Source organism: Pinus tabuliformis, chromosome 7 (genome assembly GCF_031772625.1).
Source record: "Pinus tabuliformis cultivar Carrire ecotype Pingquan chromosome 7, CPIR1, whole genome shotgun sequence".
Taxonomy (NCBI): Eukaryota; Viridiplantae; Streptophyta; class Pinopsida; order Pinales; family Pinaceae; genus Pinus; species Pinus tabuliformis.
Window position 1 is genome coordinate 1696457651 of NC_142293.1, and position 27474 is coordinate 1696485124.

The following is a 27474-nucleotide window of genomic DNA, read 5'->3' on the forward strand; positions in this document are numbered from 1 at the left end:
CATGTCACCTTGGTCCTTTCCGATGCGATATCGCTATCGGCGATCAGCGGTATTCAATGCACACACAAAAAAAGCACATATCTTACACCCCGATGCGACGTAATATCGGCGATCGGCTATCGGCGCTGCCTCTTGTAAAAAACGCTTTAAGCCCCGACCCGATGCGATATCGTTATCGGTAGTCGGCGGAATCCCACACATTTTCATAAGACGCTCAGATCTTTTTCCCGATGCGATGTGATATCGCTATCGGTAGTCGGCAAATCATTTGATATACATCTAGGAATGTGTTCGCGTGCTAATACGATGCGATGTCGCAATCGGCATTCGCCAAGATCTCTCCCAAATGATAGTATCACTCACACCCCCGATGCGATGCGATGACGCTTAACGATGACCAGAATTCCTAAAAGGTGATTGTTTCAAAGCTTTAAAGTTATATTTGAATCCGATTGACAAAAGCACAGATTTCAAAATGCCGTTAAATGCAGGGATAAGGTAATGCATGCGTATTTAAAACTTTGCCCCTTCGATTTAACGAACACTTACGATTAGACCTTTGAAAAAATCTGTTGCACGCTTTAAGGGGTCATTCGGTTTAATAACGAAGTAATGGTCATTTATGGAGCTGCAGGCTATAAAATCACCATCATTGCATCTGCGGTGCCTTCTCAAATCATTAGATCCGCAGCCACTTTTAGAATTAATCTTGCCACGCTTCAAGTAATATATCTATCCCGTTATGGATTGTCGTTGTTATTTCCTTGTTACGATTTCTCTTGCATTTGTGTAGAATTCAGCTGTCGAGAGAAGCCTGAACATGATGGGAAAGAAATTTAAGAAGGCTGCAGGTTCTACTGTAACACCTGTCGCAGGTCAAGTTGCTATAGTTTCGAAGAAAGGCCTAATCTCAGATACTACATGCACTGGTCTTCCTAGCACTACATGGCAGGGTACATATAATCTGTTAGAGGCCGAGCAACCGGAAAAGACAGTGACTGAGGCTAGTGTGGATGAACAAAGGAAGTCCGAGGCAACTCTCAAAGACTTGGCCGACTCCTTTTTGCACAGAATAGCAGCCAGAGAGCAGGTCCTACCTTACACTGATGTGGTACGCTGGGCAATTGAGGAAATTACCCTCACTGATAGAACTTTTCATACAAGGGATGGAAGGATTTTCGGGTCCTTCAAGCCTGATGACCTGAGGCGGATGTATCATTTGCCTGAACCTGAGTTAGTCTATAACAGAACCTTCGTGGAGAAGTTCGCGAACGAGAATGAATCACCATCTGAACCCCTCCGAGATTGGAGGCAGAATCCAGCCAAACACAAGCATGAAAGTTCGGGTAAGTACTCCAATGCTTCTTTGGCTTCTCCCTATTGCTATGCTGGGATTATGATGTGTAGATTGTGGGGATTACATGACTCTGCTAATATCCATATTGACATGGTTCCCTTAATGGAAGCGGCTGTCAATAGTACAATTATGGATTGGGCCACTATTCTGTCTGATAAGTTGGTCATAGCTGTTCGTGAATTTAGAGCCAAAACCAGAGTCACCGAAAGGAAAATCCCACCATTTTATTACTCTGCTTACATTATGGATACCCTGTGTTTTAATTCTGAGTTTCCTGTCCTTGGTTGGAGATGGACCACCCATGATCCAACACCCATTCATTTGTACCATCGGAAATTGTGGAAGCCCTCTTACAAGGACCATTTGTATCAAATTTGCAATGGTTTCATGGTGCCCATTCACTATTCTATTTTCGACAGACCCATCCCAAGAATTTCCTATGAAGCTTCTTTTGACCTACCAGCCGTAGCGCATTGGTTCGGGGAAGAGCATTTTACCTATATTAGAGTTTTTGGAAGCAAAGCTAGGCCACACGTTCTCCCTCTATACATCCCAGACAAATTGTTAGCCCGGGAAATCTCCTACCAGATTATGTCCGAGGGTGTCACACAAACTCTCAAAGATGAGAAAAAGAGAGGATGGCCCTCTTTTCCTTTAAGAATTGGAGTTTATACGCTGCAGAATTACAAGCATGCAGAAAAAGAAGCAACAAAACTCCAAATGATATCCCTGGCCACTATCCCAAACAGACTCTATGATCCAAACAAGACTGCTTTCATTGCCCTGGAACAGGCCAAACTGTCAAAGATTGTCCATCAAGAAGATCAGTTTGATGACCTGTTCGCAGGTGCCGATTCAATAAGCCAAACCAAACAGCTTGCTGCAATGAGATACGAAGATGTGGAGTTAACTGAATTTAATAAACTTAGAAAGCAAAGGTTGCAAACTTTGCCTCTAGATTTATTATCCACAACCCCAGCATCTTCCTCAAGCGAGCCTGGTCAGCAGCAGATACATCCACCTCCTGTTACAATTAAAGAGTATGATAAACAACAGGAGGAAAGGCAAAACAAGCTGCAGGCAGAGAAGCATAAAAGGGAGCAGATAGAAAGGCAGCAAAAGGCACAAAAGGATCAAGAGCAAAGAAAACAGAAAGAGATAGAGGAACAGAGGAAGAAGGAAGAAGAAGAGAAAGCAAAGAAAGAACTGGAAGATAGGCAGAAAAGGGAATTGGAGGAGCAGCAGCGGAGAGCACAGGAGGAGCAGCAGCGGAAGGCATTTGAGGAACAGCAGAGGATTGAACAAGAAAAAGAACAGAGCAAAGCCCACACAGAGCAACATGAGCAAACCTCCACCGATCCTGAATTGATTAAGGAATGGAACCAATTCGATTCCATTATCAGTGGTAAGGAAGCCTCCAAAGACTCAGACACCTCTAAAACAAGTAATGCTCCCGATACTACTTCTTCTCAGGTTCTAGAAGGAACCAGCGGCCCACCCATTTTACAGAATGTCGAGGTAATCACTCAAGACCCGTCCGATCAAATTGATCTCCAGGTGGAAGAAATTCCTCCCCTAGATATTTTCTACAGCCCAAAGCATAGAGCCGTTGTTAGGCGCTCTAGGAAAAGACGAAGGCTTGATCAACCTTCTATTTCTCCTGAGCAAACAATCACGGGAAATGTGGTCTGGAAGGGGGAATTGGACCCCTCCGAAGATCTGACTAAGCTGTCGCAATTTGCGGGAGCTTATTCGGCAGCGACTATTGACAAAGCATCAGAGGTAAGTCTTCTGTTGAAGACTAAAGATCATGAAATATATGCATTGCAGGCAGAAGTAATTGAGGCGAAAAATAAGGCAGCACAGGTAGAAGAGCAGTTGCTGGCTCAACAGCAAGAAAACAATTTGTTAACCCAGCAGCTGCAAATTGAAAAACAGAGGATAGACCAAAGTGAGGTTCAGAAGGCAAAAGAATTATCAGAGGCATTGTCCCAGTTAAAAGCATCAAATGAGCTGATGATAAAATCTAAAGACGAGCAAATAGCTCAGCTATCGACACAGCTCGAAGGTATCAAGGACGCCCAGAGTATTGACGATTTCGGAGCAAAGGCAACTCGAATAAATGGCGCATTAATATCTCAGATCAGACTCTTGTGCCGACAACTTGCTGACGCTGAGTCATTATGTGAAACATCTACAGTAGTGTGTGAACAAATAGAAAAGGCCAAGAATAAGCTAGATCAGGCCGAAGATGACATATCTGAATATATTGAGTGGCAAGACACTCCAGAAGGGAAAGCGGCAAATTTTTCCCGAATCCATGTAACGTACAAGGACATACTCTTCAAGGAATGGAACACTCAGGTAATGAAAGCGGAAAGGGCGGCCTCAAGATGTAAAATGATTTCCAGCAACATGATCAATCTAGTCAACGACACACTCTATCTGGCAAACATGATTTCCCAGTGCACACCTGGAAGCATAACAACAGCAAACATGCTGGAGCAGAGAAATTACCCTGATCTGGAGAAACAAGGACGGTTAATCGCCGGAGTAAATACTTTAACTGCCGACGCATACTGGCTCTTTCTGATTAAACCACATTCTCAAAGGTCGGCTCTTAACTGTTTAACAGATGCCCTCCGATACCTGATTTCCGACATTCAGGATGCCACATATGATGCCTAGCTAACTTCGCGTCTCAACACTCGACCAGAAGTAGAGCCAATGCTGGCGATATGTCAGCGAAGGAGTAAAGGCAAAGAGACCTCTGAATGAAGCATCGCCGCCGACTGCCAGATCGCCAGAAAAGAAGATGATATTTGTTAATGCCAATTTAGTAGCTTTTCAGTTTTTAGATATTTAGATATTTATATTAGCATAGTATTTATATATCCTTTCATTGTTTTGGAAAGGGTCGTAAAATTTTGTAAAAGACTTAAAGGCTGAAGTTTGCACTATTGTGCTTCAGTCTATATCCTTTTGTGAAACTCGACCGATGGTTCTTAATTTTTCTTAGAAGGCTGTTTTATGCAATTGTGCACTACTGTCACTTGTTTGGAATGCTTTCTGGTTTGAAGGAAGGACCGCGACATAGTGATTAATATACTGAATTGATCAAACGGCTTACATGGTACTATTATCTGTATCTGTGCTCTTTTCTATTATATGAATTGTTGTGTTATTATCTTTGCTATTGTTGAATACATGTATGCAATATAACAGCAAATCTTCATTTCATATCACTATTGAATGTTTTGTGATTTGTTATCTCTTTTACTCATGCGTGTAGCAATGATATAAATGACTAAGTGTAGTAATTCGCTATCATCGCTCTGCATAACTAATTATGCAGAGCAATCTTAAATGATTTAAACATCTATGCTTTAGTGTTAGAGTCATCTATATGCCTGCCATTAAGCACAGATTATCAAACGCTGCACTCTACAAATCGATAAGTCCCGGGATTAGATTATAGTTATTATATTTCTCTTATAGTTTAGTTGTTCACTTATTACCACCTTATATCGTAAATCATTCATCCATCCCGTTTACTTATAATTCTTGGGAAACTGGTCCCATTATCCCCAGTCGGAGCCACTATCCCAAACGGAAAAGGAGCTGCACTAAGGTCCGGACCGGGTGGTTTCCCCGATGTTGTTGCAACGAATTTCGGGGCATCAACATTTTTGGCGCTAGAAGGAGGGCATCGACTGTGAATGGCAAGCAGGCCCAAATCTGCAAGCCACTCTAAGAGTAATTCTCCCTCCAAATCCTCTCCTCCTTCTCAATCACATGCTGGTTCTCCGGCACACAATCGAGAAAAAGAGGAATCAACCACCACTGCTCACACCCATCATATTTCAGAACAATTAAGTCTTGAATCCCCTGAAGTCCAGTCTCTTATCCATAAACTTCAGAGCTTCTCGATTTCGCCTCAGAAATCTGAAGTATCACAAAGCAGTGCGACCTCGCAGTTCAACTTATCCCATCCACTTACCAGACTTCAGAGCGAAAAACTCGGTATTGAACCTACTGAGTTCCCTTTACCGAAAAGGAAAAAGGCTAAAAAGATTACTGAAGGATCTGATAGTGAAGACCTTTCTTCCATATCCTCCATCTCATCTCCTAATCTGCGAAGTCAACCATCCACTCCTCCGTTACACACTGTTGTTCATCAGGGACTAGGTACTACAGCATCTCAAACTACTCACTCTTCAACAATCTCTTCTCCTCAGTCATCTGGAATCCCAACAGTAGTGACAACTATTGTCGCTAGCATAATGGCAGATCCATGGACTACGCCAGGTGCAGTCAACATGCCCGGACCATTGCATGATCTACCTGATGCTCCCGAAAAATGGTTGCCTAAATTTAACCCAGATAACGGAACACAAGCTGAAGAACATATTAACAATTTTATGTTAGCAGTTAACTTAAAAGGAGTGACAGAGCAAGATGTTGTTGTCAGGCTTTTCCCTTATACCTTACAAGGATCGGCAGGATCCTGGTACTTTTCCTTACCTTCTGGTTCTATTACCAGCTGGGCCACATGCCAAGAGCAGTTCCTTACCAAATATGGAGATGACAGGTCTCTAGCCACTTTAATAAATGACCTCTCCAATTTGAGAATAGAGCATAGGGAACCAATAAAGGAGTTTAATGCCCGATTTAATAAACTCCTAAATAAAATCCCTACCGCTTCAAAACCAAGTGAACAAATTAGAAGCGAATGGTATATTACCGCCCTCCCTTCCAACATAGCTATTTTTGTTGACAGGGCTGGCAAACCTACCTTAGCCGAAAATATGAAGGAAGCACTTGCTGTTGAGAAGCGCATCAACGCTCTAGAAAAGAAAGCTGCCTTGGAGGATAGAAAAGCTAAAAAAGTCTCATTTAAAGAGGATTCTAAGAAGAAAACCCCAAAGGACCCGTATGACATGGAAGGTTTACAAAAAGTCCTTAAAACATTGTCTAATGAAATGGTTGAGATTAAAAAACAGGTGGCCGAGACTTCAAACAAAAGACCATTTAGGACTTTCAAGAAAACTGAAGCAAAGCCACCCAATGTTATATCTAATGCAGACTCAGAACAGGAAGAAGAGGAAGAGGAAACAACCTCCCAAACAGATGATGAAGAAGAAGTAGTTGAATGCCACGGCATGTGGGATTTTATACTCCCAAACTCTGACACCGAGAATCAAGAAGAAGCCTTTCCTGTTACTACAAGAAGTAAAATCGCTTCTGAACCTACCCAGACAACTACAAAGAAAAGGAGCGCAGGTGCTGCCACACCAAAGGAAAAAGTTCTCCCAAAGAAGTCGCCTGTAGCAGCTCCCCAAAACCAGCCTTCAACTTCTAATTCTCCTTCGACATCTAAGACACTAGTGGTATCTGACTCCATGGAGTATAATATTGTTGATGATATGAAAAAGACTAAGGCAAACATAACCATGTTTGAACTTAGTAAGTTAAAACATCAGCAGAAATTGCTTCTAAGAGAGTTGAACGCTGTCCCCTCTTCTCCTCTTCCCAGTTCAAAAGCTGCTAATGATTCAGGACAACCCCCTCCAGGTATGGTTGAAGCTACCGATTCAGTTTTGATCGGAGATAGATCCAATTCTCATACTCCACCTTTCTTGCTGACCTATGAAATCTATAATCGAAATCTGCATAACTGTTTAATTGATTCAGGGGATTCATCTAATATTATGCCAGCTTCAGTTTGTTCTAAACTGAACATAGAACCCCAGAAGTCCGCTATTCACATTGTACAGTTAGACAGAACCAAAGTACAGGTTGTAGGAGAAATTAATTCCGTGACTATCAGGTTGTCTGCTGATCCCAGAATTGTACAGAGAATAGATATTTTGATTGCTGACATACCTGAATTCTACGGTTTAATTTTGAGCAGAGATTGGTCCGAAAAACTGCATGGATACATTTCCACTGATTGGTCACATATGTGGCTCCCCTACAAGGGTAAGCCAAATCAAATAAGGATCGACCGTGAGAAACACATGACCCACACAGTAACCGATTTCGAACAAGAAAACCAGCCTGTGGCCTTCAACAACAACATTTTGGGGAATTATTCCTCAGAATCATTCTTTGGCAACTTTGTTGCCCAACCCTCTCCTTTTTCAGTTAACCATTGTACATCTCAAGTAGAAAATTTTTCACAAACCAATTTATCCAAATGTTTTAATGAAAATCAAAAGGATGTAAATATTTTTGTTAATTCTCCTTTATTTTGGTCTTTGTATTTTGATGGCTCTAAGTCCAGCGAGGGCTCAGGAGCAGGTTGCATTTTGGTTAGTCCGCAAGGCGAAAAGACAATGCTGTCCTGTAGATTAGAATTTGAGTGCACTAATAACACGGCCGAATATGAAGCTCTAGTGCAGGGATTATATAAGGCAATCGACCTTAAAGTCCAATATATTAAAGTATTCGGCGATAGTGAGATCATTGTTAAGCAGGTAAGAAATGCAATTCATTGCCTTTCAAGCCACCTTAAGCATTATCAATCGCTAGTGCAAGATCTTACTTCACATTTCTCAGCATTCAACATTTCCTCAATTACTAGATCACAGAACTCAGTAGCCGATTTACTAGCCAACGTAGCTTCCAAACTTCTACCTTCTGAAGACTATAGCCTTGATAGATTTTCTATAGAACTAATGTTTAGACCTTCAGTTCCTGATAATATCACTAACTGGAGGGTTTTCAACCATGACGAGGATATCTTGCAATTCTTAACCTCTGAAAAGTCCTATGACAATCAAATCATTGAAGAAGATGAGCATGATTCTCAAATGAAAAGAACATCTCAAGATAACGCGATTCCTAAGCCTGTAGTAAAGCTCGAAGACCTTTATGACATTAAAGACAGGTTTAAACCTGTAATTAATACAAAACTCCAAAGCTCTACTCTTAGGTTTGAATTGATTAATTTGGGAACAGATCAAGCTCCTCAAAATATCAACTTAGGATTAGGACTTTCTGTAGAAGAAAAGGAAGCATTTATCAAACTCTTAAAGAAAAACAAACAAGTTTTTGCTTGGAAGTATGACGACCTCAAGACATATGATACATCTATCATACAACATACTATTCCTATGCTTCCCAATCAGAAGCCGATCCAGCAGAAGTTAAGGAAAATACACCCGAATTTGGAGAGCCAGATAAAGTCGGAACTTAATAAGCTTTTAAAAGCTAAGATTATCTTCCCTGTCCGAAACTCAAACTGGGTCTCTAATATGGTACCAGTCAGGAAGAAAAACGGTGACATCCGAATTTGTATCGATTTCAGAAACTTGAATAAGGCAAGCTTGAAAGATAACTTCCCATTGCCTACTATGGAGCAGATCCTCCAATCGGTAGCAGGATCTGAATTGATGTCCTTTCTCGATGGATTCTCAGGATATAACCAAGTGCTAGTTCATCCTGATGACCAACTTAAAACCACATTCAGAACAAAATGGGGGACTTATGCATATCAAAAAATGCCTTTTGGACTCATAAATGCAGGAGCGACATTCCAGAGAGCTATGGATACAGCCTTTAGAGGGTTAATTAATCGAACAGTAGTCATCTACCTTGATGATATTACTGTATATTCTAAAAAGAGATATAATCACTTGCATGATTTAAATCAGATTTTTCAGCGATGCAAAACACATGGTATCTCTCTTAACCCGAAAAAGTCTTTCTTTGCTCTTAATCAGGGTAAGCTTTTAGGTTTTATTGTATCTAAGGATGGCATTTATGTAGATCCTGATCGAATTAAGGAAATTTCTAAAATTCCTTTTCCACACAATAAAAAATCGATGCAGTCGTTTTTAGGCCAGATTAATTTCGTTAAACGATTTGTTCCAGATTTTTCAAAGATTGTACTATCACTGCAAACGATGATTAAAAAGAATTCAACCTTCAGGTGGGGATTAGAAGAAAAGCAAGCTTTTAATGACATTAAGAAATCAATAATCAATGCCCCAGCTCTGAATACTCCAAATCTTTCTAATCATTTTACATTATATACCATTGCATCCGACTTATCTTACGCAGCAGTGCTCACCCAGTTGAATGATGACAATTTGGAAGCGCCCATCTCGTTCTTTAGTTCAAACTTTCAAGGAGCCGAATTGAACTATTCCGATGTTGAGAAACAAGATTTTGCTGTGTTTAAAGCAGTCAAACATTATCGACCCTTTCTTTTAAAAACCCATACTAAAGTGATAGTTCCTTTCTCGGCAGTTAGGCAACTATTAATTCAAAAAGAATTGGGCGAAAAAAGGGCAAATTGGGTCGCGGCTCTCCAAGAATATGACCTAGAAATAAAGCCAGCAAAGATTGTTAAAGGTCAAGGTTTTTGCAGGATATTGGCAGGAGCATCTAACATCCCGGAATCAAGCGATACAAGCAAACTCAAGAAGTTAATCAGCTAAGTGTTCCCGATTCCGAATCTCAATATGCAGATTTGATCTTTTATTTAAAGAATGGTTATGCACCTACGAATTTGTCCTACAAGAACAAAAGGGCCATTAGATTAAAAGCTAAGAGTTTTTCGATTATCAATGATGTGCTTTTCAAAAGAAATTATGATTCTGTTCTATTAAGATGCCTTGAGAAACCTGAGGCTCAAAAGGTTTTGCAGGAGCTACATGACGGACCAGCAGGAGGACATTTTGGAGCTTATACAACAGCTCATAAAGTTATTCATGCTGGATACTATTGGCCTACTTTGTTTAAGGATGCTCACGAGTATGTAAGGAAATGTCTCAAATGCCAAACTTCCAGTGGAAGACAACAAAAACCAGCTTTCCCTTTGCAACCAGTCAACATTGAACAGCCTTTCGAACAATGGGGATTGGACATCATTGGAGAAATTAATCCACCTTCTTCCAGGCAGCACAAATATATCCTTACAGCCACCGATTACTTTACAAAGTGGGTAGAAGCAGTTCCGTTAAAGACAGCAAACTCTGAGGCGATCATTGAATTTATAGATCAGCTCATCATTACCAGGTTTGGTGTTCCAAACGCTCTTGTCTTTGATAATGCTTCTTATTTCTCAGGTAATGCAATGATTGATTTCGCTATCAAAAGAGGATTTAAATTAAAGTATTCTGCTAATTACTATCCTCATGGTAATGGCCTAGCAGAATCAACTAATCAAAATCTAATCAAAATTATTAAGCGAACAATCGAAGAGAATCATAAGAACTGGCACAAATCCTTAGTATTTGCATTATGGGCCGATAGGATAACACAGAAAGCCTCCATAGGAACCTCTCCGTTTAATCTTGTCTATGGAAAAGAAGCGATTGTACCAACCAATCTTCTTCTTCCATCTCTAGCCCTAGTGCAATTTATTGAGGAAACTCCTTCTTCCTCTATCCAGTTCAGATATGATCAAATTCTCAAACTTGAGGAGGAAAGGGAAAAGGCCAAGGTTACACACGCCAAACATCAGCAAGTCATTAAAGCAGCTTTTGATCTAGCCTCGTCTAGTCCTAAACAATTCCAAGTCGGAGATTTAGTTCTGAAATGGGACAAAGCGCATGAAGACAAAGGTAAACACTCCAAGTTTCAGAAACTGTGGCTTAGACCATTTCAGATCTGTGAAAAAATAGGCCATTCCACTTTTATACTGCAAAATCTATCAGGGGTGAGAGATTCTCTCCCTGTCAATGGTCTAATCTTGAAGAAATTCTTTAATTGAGGAGGTAACCCCTTCTCTTTATAGTTTGATAGTTTTTATAGTTTGTAGGATTTGTAGAAAATAAGGATGTGGGATATCTTCCATTGACCTTTTGTTGTAGTTAAAAGTTGTCTCGCTGGGGCACTATCAATATTTGCTTTTGGATAATAGAGTCTTAAACCAAGAGAGATCATTTCTAGGAAATTAGATATCTTTCTATTCTGAGATCGCAGTCTAACTTTTGTAAACTTCTCTCTAAACGTAGTTCTATGAGTCATGTTCGATTTTCAAAACTGGTCTCCAAAGGTTATCTATATTAAAATAGGAGCTAATCCATCTTCAGCATCTTTAACTCTCAACCTGTCATCCATTTACTCTTAAGGAGACAGTTGTTCATCCCATTCACCAAAATTTTATGATTACTCAGAGTGTAATTCTAAAATATAAAAGATTAAAGATAAGAGGTCTTATTACAAGCCTGCTTACCATGTTCATAGGAAAATAATTTAACTGACATTACCAAAACTGCATATCAAACAGGGTAATGGCTTGAAATTTCAAGACAAGGGGTCTCATCACGAGCCAACTTGTTCAGTTTGATTACTACCCGTGAGTGGCATTGTCATTATCTGGCCACCAAACCAGGACAATGGCTTTTATCTTAAGCAAAGAAGAAAAGAAAATGAAATTCAAAAATGTGAAAATATGTTTTGAATTCATTCTGTTTAGTCACACTCTTAAGTGAATGGAACAATGGACAACAGCATGGTTAAAAGGTAACCCTGCCGAGACTATAAACGTTTGCTGGCAGCAGAGGCTCTACCTATGACAGAGGAGTTTACTTTAAAAGCTGATTTGGAAAAGTTTTCTGTTTTACCTTTATGAACCATTAAAGACCTGTTTTAAAACTTAAAATGCATTTATTTTCTTTATAAAAAGAGGAAGTCAACAGAAGAATTCTGCTTTATTCAGAATCAATAGACATCTAGTTATATTAGAAATTTCCTTTCCCTTATAAAGATTCTATTTGAAAAAGTTTAAGTATGTTTATCAGTCCAGAGATAACTGGTTCTACCAACGAATCGCCAATTGTTGTGCCCTACAACAACCCCCCATTTCATAACATTTTTAATCACAAACAATTAACATATGAAATGGGTCCCTTTTAAAATTTTAATTGGCATTAATGAATTTGTTCGAAAAAGGTATGATAATCAAATGAATTTGTGAATAAAAGCCTTTTTGAATAAATAACAAGCAATTTTTGGTTAAGTCCGAAAAAGCAATCGCAAGATCGCATGTCACCTTGGTCCTTTCCGATGCGATATCGCTATCGGCGATCGGCGGTATTCAATGCACACACAAAAAGAGCACATATCTTACACCCCGATGCGACGTAATATCGGCGATCGGCTATCGGCGCTGCCTCTTGTAAAAAACGCTTTAAGCCCCGACCCGATGCGATATCGCTATCGGTAGTCGGCGGAATCCCATACATTTTCATAAGACGCTCAGATCTTTTCCCCGATGCGATGTGATATCGCTATCGGTAGTCGGCAAATCATTTGATATACATCTAGGAATGTGTTCGCGTGCTAATACGATGCGATGTCGCAATCGGCATTCGCCAAGATCTCTCCCAAACGATAGTATCACTCACACCCCCGATGCGATGTGATGACGCTTAACGATGACTAGAATTCCTAAAAGGTGATTGTTTCAAAGCTTTAAAGTTATATTTGAATCCGATTGACAAAAGCACAGATTTCAAAATGCCGTTAAATGCAGGGATAAGGTAATGCATGCGTATTTAAAACTTTGCCCCTTCGATTTAACGAACACTTACGATTAGACCTTTGAAAAAATCTGTTGCACACTTTAAGGGGTCATTCGGTTTAATAACGAAGTAATGGTCATTTATGGAGCTGCAGGTTGTAAAATCACCATCATTGCATCTACGGTGCCTTCTCAAATCATTAGATCCGCAGCCACTTTTAGAATTAATCGCCACGCTTCAAGTAATATATCTATCCCCTTATGGATTGTCGTTGTTATTTCCTTGTTACGATTTCTCTTGCATTTGTGTAGAATTCAGTTGTCGAGAGAAGCCTGAACATGATGGGAAAGAAATTCAAGAAGGCTGCAGGTTCTACTGTAACACCTGTCGCAGGTCAAGCTGCTATAGTTTCGAAGAAAGGCCTAATCTCAGATACTACATGCACTGGTCTTCCTAGCACTACATGGCAGGGTACATATAATCTGTTAGAGGCCGAGCAACCGGAAAAGACAGTGACTGAGGCTAGTGTGGATGAACAAAGGAAGTCCGAGGCAACTCTCAAAGACTTGGCCGACTCCTTTTTGCACAGAATAGCAGCCAGAGAGCAGGTCCTACCTTACACTGATGTGGTACGCTGGGCAATTGAGGAAATTACCCTCACTGATAGAACTTTTCATACAAGGGATGGAAGGATTTTCGGGTCCTTCAAGCCTGATGACCTGAGGCGGATGTATCATTTGCCTGAACCTGAGCTAGTCTATAACAGAACCTTCGTGGAGAAGTTCGCGAACGAGAATGAATCACCATCCGAACCCCTCCGAGATTGGAGGCAGAACCCAGCCAAACACAAGCATGAAAGTTCGGGTAAGTACTCCAATGCTTCTTTGGCTTCTCCCTATTGCTATGCTGGGATTATGATGTGTAGATTGTGGGGATTACATGACTCTGCTAATATCCATATTGACATGGTTCCCTTAATGGAAGCAGCTGTCAATAGTACAATTATGGATTGGGCCACTATTCTGTCTGATAAGTTGGTCATAGCTGTTCGTGAATTTAGAGCCAAAACCAGAGTCACCGAAAGGAAAATCCCACCATTTTATTACTCTGCTTACATTATGGATACCCTGTGTTTTAATTCTGAGTTTCCTGTCCTTGGTTGGAGATGGACCACCCATGATCCAACACCCATTCATTTGTACCATCGGAAATTGTGGAAGCCCTCTTACAAGGACCATTTGTATCAAATTTGCAATGGTTTCATGGTGCCCATTCACTATTCTATTTTCGACAGACCCATCCCAAGAATTTCCTATGAAGCTTCTTTTGACCTACCAGCCGTAGCGCATTGGTTGGGGGAAGAGCATTTTACCTATATTAGAGTTTTTGGAAGCAAAGCTAGGCCACACGTTCTCCCTCTATACATCCCAGACAAATTGTTAGCCCGGGAAATCTCCTACCAGATTATGTCCGAGGGTGTCACACAAACTCTCAAAGATGAGAAAAAGAGAGGATGGCCCTCTTTTCCTTTAAGAATTGGAGTTTATACGCTACAGAATTACAAGCATGCAGAAAAAGAAGCAACAAAACTCCAAATGATATCCCTGGCCATTATCCCAAACAGACTCTATGATCCAAACAAGACTGCTTTCATTGCCCTGGAACAGGCAAAACTGTCAAAGATTTTCCATCAAGAAGATCAGTTTGATGACCTGTTCGCAGGTGTCGATTCAATAAGCCAAACCAAACAGCTTGCTGCAATGAGATACGAAGATGTGGAGTTAACTGAATTTAATAAACTTAGAAAGCAAAGGTTGCAAACTTTGCCTCTAGATTTATTATCCACAACCCCAGCATCTTCCTCAAGCGAGCCTGGTCAGCAGCAGATACATCCACCTCCTGTTACAATTAAAGAGTATGATAAACAACAGGAGGAAAGGCAAAACAAGCTGCAGGCAGAGAAGCATAAAAGGGAGCAGATAGAAAGGCAGCAAAAGGCACAAAAGGATCAAGAGCAAAGAAAACAGAAAGAGATAGAGGAACAGAGGAAGAAGGAAGAAGAAGAGAAAGCAAAGAAAGAACTGGAAGATAGGCAGAAAAGGGAATTGGAGGAGCAGCAGCGGAAGGCATTTGAGGAACAGCAGAGGATTGAACAAGAAAAAGAACAGAGCAAAGCCCACACAGAGCAACATGAGCAAACCTCCACCGATCCTGAATTGATTAAGGAATGGAACCAATTCGATTCCATTATCAGTGGTAAGGAAGCCTCCAAAGACTCAGACACCTCTAAAACAAGTAATGCTCCCGATACTACTTCTTCTCAGGTTCTAGAAGGAACCAGCGGCCCACCCATTTTACAGAATGTCGAGGTAATCACTCAAGACCCGTCCGATCAAATTGATCTCTAGGTGGAAGAAATTCCTCCCCTATATATTTTCTACAGCCCAAAGCATAGAGCCGTTGTTAGGCGCTCTAGGAAAAGACGAAGGCTTGATCAACCTTCTATTTCTCCTGAGCAAACAGTCACGGGCAATGTGGTCTGGAAGGGGGAATTGGACCCCTCCGAAGATCTGACTAAGCTGTCGCAATTTGCGGGAGCTTATTCGGCAGCGACTATTGACAAAGCATCAGAGGTAAGTCTTCTGTTGAAGACTAAAGATCATGAAATATATGCATTGCAGGCAGAAGTAATTGAGGCGAAAAATAAGGCAGCACAGGTAGAAGAGCAGTTGCTGGCTCAACAGCAAGAAAACAATTTGTTAACCCAGCAGCTGCAAATTGAAAAACAGAGGATAAACCAAAGTGAGGTTCAAAAGGCAAAAGAATTATCAGAGGCATTGTCCCAGTTAAAAGCATCAAATGAGCTGATGATAAAATCTAAAGACGAGAAAATAGCTCAGCTATCGACACAGCTCGAAGGTATCAAGGACGCCCAAAGTATTGACGATTTCAGAGCAGAGGCAACTCGAATAAATGGCGCATTAATATCTGAGATCAGACTCTTGTGCCGACAACTTGCTGACGCTGAGTCATTATGTGAAACATCTACAGTAGTGTGTGAACAAATAGAAAAGGCCAAGAATAAGCTAGATCAGGCCGAAGATGACATATCTGAATATATTGAGTGGCAAGACACTCCAGAAGGGAAAGCGGCAAATTTGTCCCGAATCCATGTAACGTACAAGGACATACTCTTCATGGAATGGAACACTCAGGTAATGAAAGCGGAAAGGGCGGCCTCAAGATGTAAAATGATTGCCAGCAACATGATCAATCTAGTCAACGACACACTCTATCTGGCAAACATGATTTCCCAGTGCACACCTGGAAGCATAACAACAGCAAACATGCTGGAGCAGAGAAATTACCCTGATCTGGAGAAACAAGGACGGTTAATCGCCGGAGTAAATACTTTAACCGCCGACGCATACTGGCTCTTTCTGATTAAACCACATTCTCAAAGGTCGGCTCTTAACTGTTTAACAGATGCCCTCCGATACCTGATTTCCGACATTCAGGATGCCACATATGATGCCCAGCTAACTTCGCGTCTCAACACTCCACCAGAAGTAGAGCCAATGCTGGCGATATGTCAGCGAAGGAGTAAAGGCAAAGAGACCTCTGAATGAAGCATCGCCGCCGACTGCCAGATCGCCAGAAAAGAAGATGATATTTGTTAATGCCAATTTAGTAGCTTTTCAGTTTTTAGATATTTAGATATTTAGATTAGCATAGTATTTATAGATCCTTTCATTGTTTTGGAAAGGGTCGTAAAATTTTGTAAAAGACTTAAAGGCTGAAGTTTGCACTATTGTGCTTCAGTCTATATCCTTTTGTGAAACTCGACCGATGGTTCTTAATTTTGCTTAGAAGGTTGTTTTATGCAATTGTGCACTACTGTCACTTGTTTGGAATGCTTTCTGGTTTGAAGGAAGGACCGCGACATAGTGATTAATATACTGGATTGATCAAACAGCTTACATGGTACTATTATCTGTATCTGTGCTCTTTTCTATTATATGAATTGCTGTGTTATTATCTTTGCTATTGTTGAATACATGTATGCAATATAACAGCAAATCTTCATTTCATATCACTATTGAATGTTTTGTGATTTGTTATCTCTTTTACTCATGCGTGTAGCAATGATATAAATGACTAAGTGTAGTAATTCGCTATCATCGCTCTGCATAACTAATTATGCAGAGCAATCTTAAATGATTTAAACATCTATGCTTTAGTGTTAGAGTCATGCCATTAAGCACAGATTATCAAACGCTGCACTCTACAAATCGATAAGTCCCGGGATTAGACTATAGTTATTATATTTCTCTTATAGTTTAGTTGTTCACTTATTACCACCTTATATCGTAAATCATTCATCCATCCCGTTTACTTATAATTCTTGGGAAACTGGTCCCATTATCCCCAGTCGGAGCCACTATCCCAAACGGAAAAGGAGCTGCACTAAGGTCCGGACCAGGTGGTTTCCCCGATGTTGTTGCAACGAATTTCGGGGCATCAACACAAACCCAGGACTGAAATCTACTTAAAGAGGCAAGTTTGCTTCACATATGTAGTCCCTTTTTCTTCTTCTACATTTTCTTGATAAATTTGAATCCATATAGGGCAATGTTTTATTAGGTTTAATAATTTGATTATGATTTTCACTTGTAAATTGCATTATCTGCATATGCCTTTTAATCTCGAACATATGGAATTAGACGGAAAGTTACATTTCCATGTCCTGGAAATCTCTCCCAGTGATTACCTGCTGCTCCACAATTTGCTTATTTGCGAGCACTGAAAATGATCCTTTGTGGAGTAAACAAGCTGTCTGAAAAATGGGGTGATTTGATAAATTAATGCATTGGTGTATTGTTTAATGATCACTGCAATTGAGCTGATTAATTACCAAGATCAATTTTAAAGCTTCATGTATTGGTTAATGATCAATTTATAATGCAATTGGTCTGACTAACTACCAAAAACAATTTAAAGATTCTGTAATTAAGAGGCATTGAATATGGGTTACTGTTTGTTCGAGTTTGAGGCAAATTGCTAAAGATATTGGATAATTGTGATCTTTGCAAAAACACATTCTTTAATAGAGAAACTACCCAGAATAATTTCAAAGCTCCGTTCTTTAATTTCAATGCTCCGTTCTTTAAAGAATATTGAGAATTGATCACTACTCCAGTTTGATTTTATAGCAGTTATCAAAAGTGTTTAATTGAGTCTTTGCCTCTTATCAAAAGAGTTTAATCTACATTATAGTCTTTTCCTCTGTTGCCAAGAAGATGGACTTTAATATATTAATCTAATTCCAAGTTTTAGTGTAATGTCAAATGCTTTGTTAGATATCAATCTATAGACCTATGAGTTATAAACTTATTCGTTTAGGTAGGGTTTCATCTCCATCAGGTAACCCCAATCTATGTATTGTAAAAAAAATATCAATCTGGGGCACAATCTCACAGCTGGTTTGACATACATTTGTAGTTTTTTTGTGGCTTGGACTCTGTCGCCATCTCACATACCTGCGTAGTCTCTCTTTTGCATTGGGTTATCATGGGTTTGATATATCTATTTTTATTTTTTTAATATTTAAATTAGAGTTTGTAAGATCTGCTGTTTGCCACTTTGGAGACCTGAAATTGAATTGGTGGGACTGTTACTATACTCCTGAACCTAAGACAATGACGCACAAATCTCTCTATCTCTTTAAGCTGGATAAACCATATCTTTCTCTTCTCGTGTGTTATTTGGTTACGCCAAAAAAACGTTATATTATGAGGTTCTTCCACAAACACTGTGGCAGATTTGTCGTTCTAAAAAGAATATACCAAATCGACGATGAATATGAGTTGCAGAGACCGTGAAGTTTTCGTTCCTTTTCTTTCTCAAGGCCACATAAATCCCATGACGCAAGTGGCCTTGAAGCTTGCAGAGGAGGGATTCCTTATCAGTTTTGTAAACAGTACAGAATACAACCACTCTCGGATAGCAGAGGCTGACAAGAACAGTTTGAGTAACCAAAGGATGATCTGCTCTGAGGTCGTCCCGGATGGCCTTCCTCCCACTGATACTCGCACTGACATTGCCAAGCTCTGTGATGTTACAGAAAACGTGATTGTCCCATTTCTCGACAACCTCATTCACCAAATCAAAGAGGAAGATAATGATGCAAGTGTCTGCTTGGTAGCAGACGCACGCGCAGTAGAGATTGCTCAACGCCACCAGATTCCAATAGCTGCTCTGGACATCTCTTACTGCTACCTATGCACTGCTCTATAATATTACACCTTATGCATACAGTTAATTATTATGGCTTCATGGATTTTCTAAGTATAGTCATTGAATCCTGGAATCCATGGAAGATGTGCAGAGCAGAGAGGCGGCCGCATGGAGGGGAGGTATACAACAACTTTTCTTGGATGGGTGATGCAAATTTAAAATCAAGAGCCCCATAAATTTCACAGGGGATTTCACCATGGAATCACCCTCTGGCAATGGCATTCTCGGCTCATTCTCAGTTCTCTCACCCAACACGTTTTGGTTGCAGCCATGGCAGCCAGTTTTCTGGCACTGCAGAGAAGGAAGTAGGCAAAGGGAATCAGGGGTTTCGGGCATCCTACCATCGAGCATGCTTGTGATATCTTCCACTGTCTGGAATACAATGCGGCTACATTCAGCAATAATCTCTGCATTGCCTGACAAAGATTCACAGTTGCATTTGCAGATCTCTCCAGTGACTGTTGCAAATGGTGCAGACTTTAAAGGACAATTGAGTAAGATGGAGTACACATCATGGGCATTGCAGATATATTTCATGAATTCCCTAATAGAAGAGTTGGACGTATGGTTTGAGAGCATTACAACAGAAGCATCTCGATATTTTCTTTTCCCACCATGTAGGGTTGTTAGTCCAAATTCATCAATGTCCTCTAGTTTGGGGCCTGTTATGATCGCCAGAGCATCCCTCGCGGCAATCTCCAAATAAAGCCTTCACTTCACCAAACTTGTGAAAAAAAGATCTAGATTGCCTAAGCAAGCAATTCCCACATTAGTCAAATTAACAGTTCCTGTGACTCTTTCACTTAATTCCACTTGTGCTAAAGCAATTGCAGATAGCCATCCCATCCAAACAACCAGATTCATCATTAACAACTGCATCATCATGTATATACTTCCTTGCCAATATGTGAAGATACCCATTTCAAAATACAATACCTTACCTCTGATAAACAGACACTCTGCCCCTCCTCCAAAATTGTGATTACAATTGCAAAGCTGCACAAACAAATCTCCCAACGTATGATAAACACAAAATTCCCAATATCCACTAGTGGATCCTTCTCTCAATAGATATTATAATTACAAACTTCAATTGCAAAGTTGTAGAAACACAAACCTTTCCCCCTCTACTCACAAATTTCAATTGCAAAGTTGCACAAATCAGTCTCCCAACCTGTGAGAAGCAAAAACTTGTGCTCCTGTGCTCAATTTTTCTTTCACTTGATTCATATCGCACCCTGTTCTTCTATAATAAAGCCGGATGGATTGTATAATTGGCCTGGGATTCAGGATAACGCTGTGGTTACCATGCTTTATTTTTCTAGTTAGTGTTTACAATGCTTTATTTATCTACTTGGAACATGATTCTGTGGGAAAAAGGAACTCCATCTAGAGTCCAATTAAATCCATGACATAGCTGTAAGTGGGGAAATATCAATGTAAGGTTCAATGACATGACAATGTAAAGGTGAAACATAGAAAGTGGAGAAAATACAAAGAAGTTGGCAATGAGCACCATGATGTATTGCTATTGAAGTGTATGTGATGGGATTTAAAATTATTCATATTTAATAATGCACAACTCAATATATAAAATATTAAATCTATGTTAAATGTTTTTTAGTCAGATATTTATTATTAATTCAAAAATAAAAATATTTAATTTAATTAAATAAATAAAATAAGAAAAAGGTATTATAACAATATATATATTTTAGTTATTAGTGTTTTTTTCTCTAAATTTTATTTTAATTGTTAAGTTTTAATTATTCTTATGATTGTTATCTAAATCTTTGTTATTTAAATTTTGAAATTTTTTAATAAGAAAGTTGGATAGATTGTAAATGGGTTGGGTTCAAAAGAAAGTTTATAGTATTTATAATGCTTTATTTTTAACATGGAATATAATTATGTATGTACAAAGTATCTAATTAAAGTCATATGAGTGTGGTCATATGAATGTAAGATAAGAAAAGTGGAGAATATAAATATAATGTGGATAAAAAAAGAGAAAAGAACAATTAGTAATTTTTTTTTGTAGAAGGGAAGATGAGATTCTAACTTTTGTTATTATGGTTTAATATTCAAATCTAAAAACTATGGAGTATGACCACTAGCTAGTGGATTACTTGGACGATATTCTATCATAGGTTCAAATATTGATCACTTATCTAGATATCTCTTTGTAGTGAAGAAGTTGTTTGGTACTTAAAGGGGTCTATTAAGGTATATCACATCTACCCATCCAAAAACTTTATATGTTGGGCCAGGCATAATCCTTCTTGAACTATCAAATCTCTATGTATAGGATGTCAAATCTCATGTCGTGGATCCAGTGGTCTATTGTTCCTCGAATGGTGGATGCACATTGAATATGAGGTTGGAGTTTTTGGCCCTCGAATTTGTTGTTGTTTGTAGTGAAAAGGCTATGAAAAAGCTAATTATGGTTTAATTTCAATCCTCTAGAATGTTATTCAAGCACTAAGGAGTCAAGTTTGAAGTTACAACTACTTTGGATAACCATTTATCCACTTTCGAAGCAAGTGCAACTCTATTTGATAGCGTTGAATTACCTGGAGGTGTATCAGAGTATGAAGCTTTAGATAAATCAGAAGACTACAAAGGAATTGTAGTTGTTAATTCAGATTATCTATGCTCTAGTGAATTCTACAGTAAAGATGAATTTGGGTATTTGAGTGTTTTGAAGTTTTTCAAGTATTTTTACAGCTGCCGAAGAAAACAAATATGTGTTGGCAATGTTTTGTTTGGGAAGATTCAGTCTGATGTATCATTACTAGTAGGATCTTCCATTTTGCAGTCCCATACCATATGCTGATACAATTATTCATGACAACATAGTTAAAACCATATTAGAAACCATAGCACATTTGTTTCTTGCATGTGTGGTTCCAACAATGTGCTACATGCAATTATTCTATGGAGAAAAGTTTGTAAAGTCTTATGGGAAATGGTTGAAGTGTTGTGTTACTGGGATTTTAATACCTATGTACAAAGTTGGTTCATATTTATGTGGTAATGTGGTCAAATAGGGATTCTCTACTTGTGAACGAGAACTTTTCTTGGGCAACCGCTTCTCTGATTGGCATGTAAGCATACTAAGGTGATCAAAGGGGCCATATCCTATAAGATATATGCCCATAATCTATATGGAAACTATCATTATGAGCCGCAGTTGTGTTGAGCACCATGGAAAATTGATACAATGCAATGTGAATATAGCAATAGTCTGGGGCTAAAGTAATGTTACAAAATATATTATCAAAGGAGAGAAATTATCTCTGGTTAAGACACTGGTTGTAAAATATGATTACCACTTGATTGGCCACGGTGTTATTTGTTCAAAGAATAAAGGACAAATTTTGAAATACCTATACCTTTTAGTTTTGATTCATTAGGAAGCCATTGTGAATTTCTACAAGTTGAGAGATATTTCTCAAACGGGGATTTGTTGGCTTCCACATGATTTATTAGGCAAATCTGTATTTAAAAAATGTCCAAGGAATTAGTGTAAAGTTTGTCCTTTCATTTTGGAGGAATTGCAAAGAAAGAGGCAAGTTGTGTCAATATTTGAGTTATGTTGTGATCCACATTACATGCGTTTTTTAGAGTCTTCTCTCTGATTGTCGGGTGTAATGTATATGTATTATCCTTTAACGAGGTATGTTCAATGCACCATAACGTTCCTCCACAAAATATGCAACAATGCTCCACAAGGGGGAAGCCTCTGCCACACTTTCGGTGTTGTTTCCTTGACATGGGTCCCTTGAATAACTATCTTTTTCCGTAATCTACATCCATCCAAAAACTATCTTTTCCCCCAATCTTCAAAGCCCAAATAACTATCTTTTTCCATAATCTACATCCATCCAAAAAAAACTTAAAATAAAAGACACAATTAACGACACCCAAATGCCTCTTCCAACAATAACAGGCTCCAGGCGCTAACATAAATGATAACACTTATCCTTTAATGAGCTTTGTTCAATGCACCACAACGTTCCTCCACAGAATATGCAACAATGCTCCACAAGGGGGAAGCCTCTGCCATGCTTTCGGTGTTGTTTCCTTGACATGGGTCCCTTGAATAAAGGATTGAATCTACCTTCAGTGGAGCTCTGTCCCTGCTGGAAAATAATTCCTGCTAAGCTTGCCTCTTTAGGCCTCCATTGAAAGCAAAAGAGGATCAAAAAAGGGAAGCCTTAGTAGTCCAGGTTTAAAAAATAATAAAAATCGTACCTAATTGGCCCTTTCCATATTTTTCTTCAGTTTCTGTCATATCAAACTTTTGCCATCATGAAAATGGGACAGTGAATGGGCACAATGTGATTCCATATTTCAACTTCAAAAATTATTATACAATTCACCAGTGCACTTTACTTTCTTTAATTTAATGATAATTTTTGTACTTGTTATGGATAAACATTATAATATAATTCATTTTCAAAGTTGAAAGGAAAGGGAAGCCATCAATATAAATTTTGAGGAATGGCAACAAGAAATTTGAGTTTAAATTTGTCCTTGAATTTAAACTGTGAATTAAAATCAAATTCTTTTCTCATAGAAACTTGTAATAGTTAACTAAGTTAAGTTGACTTAGTTAACTTAGGAATTTCGAGTTGGAAGTCTATATGAAGTCATGTAAGTGTGATCCCTAAGTTTTAGGGGTCTAGGATGAGTTTATTTATGAGCTGTAATTAAATAACTCAGTTAAATTAGTTCTAAATGGCTGTGGAACTAATAGAGAGTTAACAGTTAGTTGGTGCACTAGTGCATCCACAAGTGTCACTCTAGTTAACTGAAGATTCCCTCATCAGAAACTCATGCATGTCGATTATGAGAAAGACCTAGTTGAGACTAAAGCGCAGGGACAATGTACTATTAGTTGTATGATTTACTGAGTTGTAAATATCATGCATGCAATTAGAGGACCTATGTTTGGATTGCGCAGTTTTGGAAGCATGAATTCACTTTAAATACGTGCGCTATTCATCCTAGGAATTGCGCAAGGAAATAGGGGCTTGGAGAGCTGCAAAATTGGTTAAGTGTTTGCCAAGAGCTTGCTTATGAGTTGAGATAGTTGAGCATACTTGTGCGGAATTGTTCTAGTGAAAACAAGCTTTGTATCTTCACTCATATTTTTGATATATGCAATATAGATAGCAGGGTTTTGAGTAGTGGCTTTCCGCAGATACATCTTGTGTTATGTGCCATTGATTTATCTTCTTCTTGTTCATATTGTTTTCATTGATCTATTGGCTTCCGCTAGTTGAAAGTAGAAGTAGATTTTTGCCTTTTGTTTTAGTAAATTGTATGAGCTTGTGAATCTACAGGAAATTCTACATGGTATCATACCTAGATTTGTAGAAATTTTCTACATGCTATCAAAGCTAAGAACAATGTATTAGAGGAGATTTCAATGTTTTGAGTTTTGGGTTATAGGTGAAATTTGAATTTGCAATACATACTTCAGGATTAGCAGATGGCGTTTTACGGTTTGCGGCTCGAGTATGCCTTGGAAGGCAATTCAAATTTTATAGCCTGGAGGGACAGAATGGATGCTATGCTAGAGGATAATGGCTTGAAGGAATTTGTTTATCAAGAAATTCCTAAGCCAATAACATCGTATGCGCAAAATTTGGCCAAATGGAAGAAGTGTGTGGCAAAGGCGAGGTAGATAATCCTTGAGGGAGTTCGAGACCACATCATCTCGAGTCTCCATGGCAAGGAAACTCTATATGCTATGTGGAAAAAATTGATGGATTTGTATCAGAACAACAATGACCAAAGGAAATTGGCACTGAAAGACAAACTTCAAAAAGTCAAAATGGAGAAAGGCGAGATGATTCCAAAATACTTTACCAAGTTCACTCAATGTCGTGATGAACTTGGAAGTGTTGGAATCACGGTTGCTGAGGATAATATGGTGAGTCTTTCTTTTCTAGGAATTCCAAAGAGTTGGCATAATTATCAAGTCTCTGTCAATGGTCGGGAGAAGCTGCTAGATTGGGAATGACTGTGGTCGGATTTGATGCAAGAGGAGATCAGGAGGAACACCAGGGATGGCTCTTCATCAAAGACTGATGATGAAGAGAACTGTGTCTTAGCGATTACGACGAAGAAGGGAAAGGGAAAGCTTCCCATTCCAAATCAGATTCTTATCATGGAGGTAAGAAGAAAGACATGATGAAAGTTAAGTGTTTTCATTGTCATGAGTTGGGACATTTTGCTACAAATTGTCCACTCAAGAAGTCCAAGAAGAAGTCCTCAAGAGGAGCGGTGGGTGAGGCTTTGGCCTCTCAATTCTAATTGGAATTTTCCCTCATTGCATGCATGGTGCCATCAATGACGGGAAGTGTATGGTACTTAGACAATGGAGCTTCTTTCCGCATGACTGTCGACAAAGAGTTATTCAGTGACCTGAAGGAGAAAGATCTCTAGATGCATATCGAGATGGGTGATGACGGAAAGTATAGTGTTACTGGATTGGGCACGATTACTTTTTAGAGGGAGCATGGGGCTCCACTCACCTTGAAGAATGTTATGTATGTGCCCAGGTTGAAGAAGAACTTGGTATCTGTTGCCATGCTTGAGGATAGAGACTATTATGTAATCTTCTCAAAAGGAAAGGTGTTCCTTCAACATAGTCATGGGTTAAGTAAAGAAGATAGGGATTCAAGTGAAGAATCTCTATAAGCTGGAGGTAGAGGAGTGTGCTACTTTGAGCACAAAAGCAGAAAGGGTGCAAAGATGAGACATTGGTGAGTTGTGGCACATGCGATTGGGCCACTTGCATCATGGGGCTTTGAAGATATTGTAGTAGATCTCTACCAGTCTTCCCAAAGGTACGCTTGAGCAAGTTGATACATGCAAGGTATGTACTTTGGGAAAATACACCAAGTCTTCCTTTCACAACAAAGACAACCGAGCAGAGTCTATTCTAGAGCGAGTTCATTTAGATGTGTGTGGACCATTTTCGACAACATCCACGACCAAACACAAGTATTATGTTATATTTGTTGATGATTTTTCTCAAAAATCTTGGATAGTTTTCATGTAGAAAAATGATCAAACCTTCACAAAGTTTCGTGAGTTTAAAGCATTGGTGCAGGAAGAGTCGGGAAAGAAGGTTAAAGCTCTATGGAGTGATAATGGTGGTGAGCATGTCTCAAACGAGTTTAAGAAATTCTATTTAACAGAAGGGATTAAACCGGAGTTGACAACACCCCATAACCCTAAGTAGAATGGGGTGGCCGAGAGGAAGAACAAAAGCATAATGGGGGCAGCGAGGGCGATGTTGCATGATCAGGGGCTACCACTACACTTGTGGGCTGAGGCATGCAACAAAACGGTTGTGTTCAGAATCGTAGCCCACATTAGATACTTGAGATGAAGACACCAGAGGAGGCTTATTCCAGTAAGAGGCCAAATGTTGGTCACTTCAGGATTTTTGGGTCATTGGTATATTGCCATGTGACCAAAGATGCATGAAAGAAGCTTGAGCCGACAACAGAGTTGGGGATATTTGTGGGGTACACTGATACACCTCACAACTATTGGGTGTACTTTCCGACCAACAAGATGACAGTGGTTCGCAGGGATGTCAGATTCGATGAGGAGAAGGCCATGTGAGTTTCCCTTGAGAGGGAGCTTGAGCTACATGCGGATGAGGAGCTTTTAGCTCCTAAGATTGAGGAGCCTCAGATTGATGTGGAGCAGCCACATGCAGAGGATTTAGGAGTGGAGACATCCACTCAGGCAGAGTCTTCCAAAGATGGAAGAAAGCGCACCAGAGAGGCTGATAGATTGTTGGATGATGCACGGGAGAATGTGGGAGCACCCACTTCTCAGTGCAGGCAGAGGAGGTCACCTGAGAGGTACACTAGATACATGGATCTTATGGGCGAATGTGTTGTGACAGAGCCATCTTCCTTTAAGGAAACAGTGCAGCCACCGGTTTGGGTTGATGCCATGGTGGAGGAGTATGACTCCATAGTTCGTAACAATGTTTGGGATGTGGCCCCGAGAATGGAGGACAAGTCAGTGGTGAGCTCCCGTTGGCTTTACAAGGTAAAACAAGTTGTAGATGGTAGTGTGGAGAAGCACAAGGCCAGATTTGTGGCTTTTGGATTTTCATAGTTAGAGGGGATTGACTATGATGAGACCTTTGCTCTTGTTGCAAGGTGCTCGTTGATAAGATCTATATTGGCACTATCAACACAAATGGGTTGGAAGATACATTAGATGGATGTGAAGGCAACCTTCCCTAATCACATGATTGAGGAAGGGGTGTACGTAGAGCAGCGTGACGGTTTTGATACT